We start from the raw sequence: 7,651 nt of genomic DNA on the forward strand, positions 1-7,651 counted from the left end.
AGAGTCAGAATGAGAACAAATATTTGAAGAGGAACTTTTACAATTGAATGCACAAATCGACAACCAGAAATGAACTATATGATGACATTCAAGGTTAATGCAGTCAGTTAAAGGATCACCAGAACCAAAATGCCCAAAAAAAAATATTTTGAACCAAAATATCTCAATAAAAAAAAAATGTTACAAAAGTACCTTTAGCGCAGTAAAATACTGCGCTATAGTACTTCACGGAGACGGAGCCGTTAAGTACTATAGCGTAGTATTTTACTGCGCTATAGAAATCTTTCAGCGCAGTATTTTACTGCGCTATAGAAATCTTTCTCTCACCTATAACGCAGTAAAATACTGCGCTATAGGACTCCGCCATTTTTCAAAACATTACATTTTCACTCCTTTTTATGTAGTTTATCTTTTTTACGTAGTTTAGCCGTATATTAATCATGCTTTGAGATTCCAGAACTTCAATATTTTATATAGAACTCTAGTTATATTTGTACAATTAATAAAATAAGCTCAACACATCAAGAATACACAACTTTGGATTGTCGTTTTAGTGGTTGAAAAGTGCTCGAAGTCTTTTTTTTTTGTTTGAAGACTTGTAGTCATTAGCTTTAAGTTATTTATCTTTTAGGGTTTCGTCTTATTTTTAAATTAATGCTTAACTTTATTTCGAATCTGTCACGTTTTTTTTTATTATCAATTTAGGATGCGAAACTATAAACAATAATAAAGACTAAGATAATATTTATAAATATGCAAAAAATATATAATATTTACGATAAATTGTACAACACTAATGTATATACACTATCGAGGATGGGTCCCACGTGTAGTATGCCGGAGACTATCCCTAGGCCTAAGGCTCATATCATCCCCACCGCCCTCGCCATCGTCTCCATCGCCCGTTTTCCTCTTAATAACCGGGCGCTCCAAGTCATGATCATCTCCTCTTCCCCTAGCCCTTGCGCCCTTAACTAGAACGCGTTTCTTCTTGGGATCTAATCCCGCTGGCACGCTCAGAACCTCAGGCTCAGCTAGGTCTGAAAAGTCGACCTCTTCCTCGTCAGGAGTTGCCACCGCGGGCGCCGAAGGATGAACCTAAAAAATATATAATAATTAGTACCATTTCTTATTTATATTGAATACATTGACGTTATTTATTTAATCAAACCTGTGTGTCAACGGGCACCTGAGTAGGCTCCTGAGATGGATCTGTAGGCTCCTGAGATGGGTGTGGTGGTGAATATGAGGTAGTCTCCTGGACGAGATGCTGCTCGAAGTCCAAGTAAAGGTTATAAAAATTAAATAAATATTTACCTTATATTGAATAAAATTAGTTTTAAGTAAAAAACTTATATACGCCTCGGTAGTCTCATGAGAAGACACCTCTGCCTCGGCAGGCTGATGAGAATGCTCCTGAATGGGTAGCTCCTGTGGACCCACTGGCGCCGAATCCTAAAATATGAAAAAAACGAAATAATAAGTAACATATATATTTAAAATAAGTACTTTAAATAATCAAATATGTATATTAATAATGACCTTATATTGAATAAAACAAATTTTAATAAAAAGCTTACCTGTGGCTCGGTAGTATATGGGAAGACACCGCTGGCTCGACATACCCATGAGAAAACGCCTGAGTGGGTGGCTCTGGTGGACCCGCTGGCGCCGAATCCTAAAATATAAAATATTACTAAATAATGAGTAACATATATATATTTAAAATAAATAATTTTAAAGGAACAAATAAGTATTTTAAATACTAACCAGGATCAAAAACTCATCGAAGTCAAGAATCCTGGCTCCCTCTAAATTCCTCACAGGCCGCTCATCAGCTAATGAAGCGCGTAACGCCGCCCAATCAACGTTATCATGCTCCTCCATGTATGCATTCTGGCTCGACTGTGATGAAGACACGGGTATCTCAGCAAGTAAAAGTGCCGACGTAAACGTAGGTGAGTCCCCAGGTGAGCTGCCACCGGCCTGGAACGGCTGCGGATGAACTAGACCGTGAACGCCCTCTGGAATGGGATCGGCCTCATCCGCCTCATCTACCAGATGGTGTCCTCCACCAACAGGTCCTCTAGCAGCAGCGCCGCGTCCTCTACGCGTACGACGTCCTCTGCCACCACGGCCTCCTCCTCTGGGAGCACCCGGTCTTCCTCCTGGTGCTACCTGATACTCAGCCTCCGGAACAGGCTCCTCCCTGCGCCTAATCTCGCCTGCCTACCGGATACCATCCTCGGATATCCGTACCATCTCCGCGGCAAGCCCCGCAAGCCAAGGTAAGGCATATGCTCTAACCCCAAGATGCGTAAACGCTGTACGACCACCAGCTACATTTGTGTTTAACAGAAAAAAAAAGTTTATTTTTAAAACGTAACAATTAATGCAATTAAATAAATCTAAATACAATAAACTTACCAATGCCTCGTACTGCCCCGTGAGTGCTGAGTATCCTACATTCCTAGGGGGACGCAAAGCTGGGTTGCCGATCAAGCGGCGTGTGATCTGATGATACCAGCGCATGTAATGATCAATGGGAGTCAAATGGCCGACCACCGCTAAAGTGCCCAACCTGTTCTCCCAACGGTGGAGCTGGACATCCATGAAAGCCAGAAAATCATCATCAACGGCAGCCCGATCGTCCCGTTGGTCGTGTCGGAACTTATGACGGACGTCAGGGGGTATACCCTGTGTATGCCCAAACTGTCATAAGACACACTCGGGCATGTGATCCTCTACGATGTCCAGGTGTATCAATGGACCCCGCGATCTCCAAACCCCTGACCTGCCCTACAGAAGGGCGGCAAACCATCTAATATAGCAGCGTATGGCGTCCATATAAATAGCTGCATAACATATAAATACAAATCAGTGATCACCAAGTAGAAAAGACGTTTAATTAAATTATTAATGTAAATTTAAATAGTTTTACCGCATCGTCCGTCATGTGATCAAGCTGGTCCCGAAATGGAAGAATACGGTGGTATCCACATCCTGGTCAAAACCCGTTGTCCACCTCCTCGCATAAGGCATGTCAATCTCGAGGTGATGCCTAGGTACGGGCTGAAAAGGCAGCATCCTCTCCCACGTCCATAACTGTAAGCGATATTAGAAAATACGATTTTTAAGTCATCATTTCAAGAGGTTTGTCTACATTAAAAGAAGGCACACTTAAAATATTACCTGGAGAAGAGCAAAAAATCCACACACATCTCTGACAACACCAACAGACGCTCGACACAGGCATCTGTAAAGATACGCCAAAACAGCACCACCCCAGCTGTAGTCTCCCAGGCGGTCCAGATGCTCTAAGAAAACCAAATAACGTAAGCTGACAAAATCACCCGATGAGTTCGGGAACAAGATGCCCCCAATATAATAAGCAGGTACAAACGGGCATGACGATCAACATCGTCCTACGGGGTGCCGTCGTCAACCGGATCCAGACCCTCCAAATAAGTGCAGAGTGCACTAATTTTAACCCGACTCTGTCCCGAAATCTGGCCCTCGGCATCAAGCACGAAGTGGGTGAGCCTAGTCAACTCTGTCGCCCACGTCTGACCAGGTGGAGGCTCGTACTGAGTGTGTAGTGGTTCTCCATCTACCCGCAATCCAAAGAGGACCTCCACATCCTGAAGTGTAATCGTGGCCTCACCAGTGCGAAGATGGAAGGTATGTGTCTCTGGCCTCCACCGCTCAACCATGGCCGTGATGAGTGCCCATGCTGTACTCGACCAACGGACACGCAACGGTAGATGCCACCCCGAAACAATATCTCCAACACGCAAGGGTGTGGGGGGTGCTCGCGTAAAAGAGTCTACGCTCTCTGCAGCCTACGGGGACGGAGCCTAGTAAATATCCCTATAGCACTGGCCCATAATAACTCTAACCTATGATTGTCTTGCAAAGACAATACTGATCTATCGGCGGGCCCCGGGTGAACAGCGGGCCCCGGGTGATCATCGGGCCTGGGGTGAGCATCGGGCGCCTGGGAAACATCGGGCCCAGGGGGAACATTCGGATCCATGAAAGAATTCAGAATGTATAAACTAAATTAGTCATTATTCTTGAAATGAAAGATAAATTATATTAACTAATTAATAATTTGTAGGGAATATGTGAATTATGTAGTATTATATCTTGTGAATAATTAACATGGGATATGCAGTAAATTTAATATGTGATAGTAAGGACACATATGTGATGGCAAAGATTTTTAAGTTAATTACTTTTGAATTATGTGATGGCAAAGACTTGTTAAGTTAATTAGTTTGGGAATCGAAATTTAGCAGTAATATTTGTTTGGAACTCTATTTTGAATATGTGATATATTTTTAGTTGACCAAATAGCCAACACAACTACGATAAAATTAAACTAAAAGAGTATATTCGTCGACCACATATTTTCCTACAAACTTTACATTTTTTTCGTTAGCTTATGTATTTATGAAAAGAAGAACTTTAACTATTCTTTTTAAGATAATATTTTTTTATTTAACATATATATTCACGCTTTTAAAATTATATAGATTAACATTTCATAATCATTTACAACTTGTTTGGATGGTTGTTACCTATTGTATTATATTATGTTGTTAGTTTAAATAAAATGTTTGCTTTGATTGTTACTTTAATTTTATTGTTATGTAATGACGAAAGGTCCTATTTTATGTAACCACCGATTTGGTCCTATACAAAACAACACAATACGATAAATGTGAAAACAATACATAACAATCATCCAAACAAAGTGTTAACAACATAATAATTCATTACCAATCAACTTCTTTCAATTCATAAACAATATTGAACAACTAATAAATTCATAATCAATATTTAACAAATAATCAATTAACAAAATAATAATTCATTAACAATTCATAAATAATTAACAAATTAACAACTCATAAACATATAACAAATTAACAATTCATAAACATTTAACAAATTAACAATTCATAAACATTTAACAAATAATGAATTAAACAAAAAAAAAAAAATCGGAACAGTGGCAAAAGCCACTGCCCAGTCCGAACAAGAACAAAAAAAAAATTGTTTTTTTTTTTTTTGGAAAATAGCAAGGATTAAATGTTAAGCATGCTTAGAATATAATGTATATGACAAAATAATAACAAAAGTTCATAGTAGAAAACCTTAATCGAAGATTTTTTGTAGAGTTATTTTAATCGAGTTGTACGCCGCTTTTTCCCAAAATTCGAACTTAGAATCTTGCTCCTTGACTTGAATATATCGAGAATCTAAACTTTCCGGATGAAATTTAATAGAAAATGACGTTTTTGGATGTGGGGACCACCTCGGTTTCCCCTCCAATGGCATTTCAACTTTTTTTTTTAACCATTGGAGGGACCAGTGGTGAAACCCGATGGGTTTTAAGGCGGAGTCCTATAGCGCAGTATTTTACTGCGTTATAGGTGAGAGAAACATTTATATAGCGCAGTAAAATACTGCGCTATAGCACTTAACGACTCCGTCTCCGTGAAGTGGTATAGCGCAGTATTTTACTGCGCTAAAGGTGCTTTTGTAACATTTTTTTGTTGGGATATTTTGGTTCAAAATGATTTTTTTGGGGCATTTTGGTTCCGGACCCACCATCTTGACTCTTTTGGGAACTTCTCCTTCTAATTATCGACTAGCCCGACCTCTTGCTCCTTGGTAATTTTTGAGAGGATCAACAAAGAACGTCTCAAACATTGCAGTATTTCAAGAAGGTAAGTTGTAACTTGTAAGTACTACTTCCTTAATTATTGCCCCCAAAATAACCATTATATTTAACGGGAGACATTTAACGTGTTTTTCAAAAATCATCGTATCATATTATTCAAGCTTGATATTAAATTTTTTTAGGTATGGAGATGCCTCTATCAATGGAGTAATACAAGTAGGAAATTATCTATCACGTTAAAGAGTTTCAACGCGCAAGAGGTTTTGAGATTATTGAACTTTGGAAAAGAATCAAAAGAACAAAGATCCATCAATGATGACTAGATTCATGTGAAAGCTTCACCGGTTGAGTGAAATTTGTTGTAAGCTTTGGAATAAGTTCATGTATCAATCTATCCATCATATCAAAATTAGTACTAAGAACTGAATTAATATTCTGGAGAAGCAAGTTTATTTACTCCCTTGTATCTAAAAGAGACAAGATTGGTATTACGGAACTTCAGAAAATCTAAATTGAATTTACATATCTCCAAATGTTTCAACTTGAGGGATGTTCCAACAATTTCCAGATGATTCAATAGCCAAGAACGTTGAATAGATAGTTTTTCAAGAAGAGGATAGTTGGAGAGAAAAAAGTTGACCACTTGACTATTAACGCCAACCATGTTTAAAGCCAGAACCTTGAGAGCTTTGAGACCAAAAATGGCGAGGGCGACAAATTTGAATCCAAACAAGGTAAGCAGCATTACTAGCTAAGAACTCAATGGGAAAGGTATTTGAGTGTCCTTGTTTCTATTGATTGACAAGTCTACTTGAAGGCTTTCGACCTCCTTCTTTGATGATTTGAACTTGAGCCATTTATCAATTTCGCACTTAACACAACTATGAAAATGAAAAGAGGGACTGAATTCTTCGAAAAGATCACCATTGTGCAAACCAATAAGAATAACATAGCCAGCATAATTCCGCAAGTTGGGTCTGAGGTAGAGTAAGATGTATCTAGACTTAAGTACCTTGTGGGAGTAGAGAGACAGTTGACGATGCATTACCACTGTGCTAACCCAAAACATTATTAATCACCCACAAGATTTTTTTAGAACAATCATCCAACTTTACTGAGGGCCAATGCCTTAATCATTCCCTAGATATCCGCAACATCTTATATTATCAAGGTTAATTCTAGGGGACTTTAACTAGCAATCCTAGTGGGCCTACAATTTCAACCAATTCCAATTCCAGGAGGATCTCCTTTCGATCTCTAGACGATTTTATGGCTTACGCCTCACAATAAGTTAGGTCCTGTTTCTATTTCGTTTGCTGACGATCGAAGTTGGATTCTTCTCCGATCCTAACAAATTTCTCTGTTCCATCCTCAAAAGATTTTGTCCCCACTATTTTTTTGAGATTCTACTTTTTTTTTTTTTATGTTGAAAAAGCTGGCGCAACAGGGAAAGATGCCTATAATATGGTAAAAAGTAACGTCAAGGAATATTATAAAAAGAATGAATTTTCCACCTAACATCATATAGTAATAAACTACTCATGACTCATGAGTCATGAGACTTTCATATATTCTACTCTCACGTAATAAGTATGAGTACCGAGCTGTTTCTTTTCCTCTTTTTCCTTTCATATATTTTACAAGTTGGCTTGTGTAAACGTGCAGATGTTAAAAGTGAATTATATAAACTGTTGATTAACCAACTCAAATAAGCTTTTCTCGTTGAACCTTTTTTAGCACAAGCTTTTCTCTTGAATTATACTTTCTCCGTTCCATAATAAGTGTCATCTTAGTCAAATTTTTTTGTCCCATAATAAGTGTTACCTTAGGAAACCAAGACATAAATTGACTAGTTTTTTCCAATTTCACCCTCAGACAATAAAGTAACATCTAAATGATAATTGGAAAAACACATAGTAACTTGGTATTGTTGGATTCCCAATGTCAAAAAGTTTACTT

This window comes from Lycium barbarum, chromosome 3, assembly GCF_019175385.1.
Source record: "Lycium barbarum isolate Lr01 chromosome 3, ASM1917538v2, whole genome shotgun sequence".
NCBI lineage: Eukaryota > Viridiplantae > Streptophyta > Magnoliopsida > Solanales > Solanaceae > Lycium > Lycium barbarum.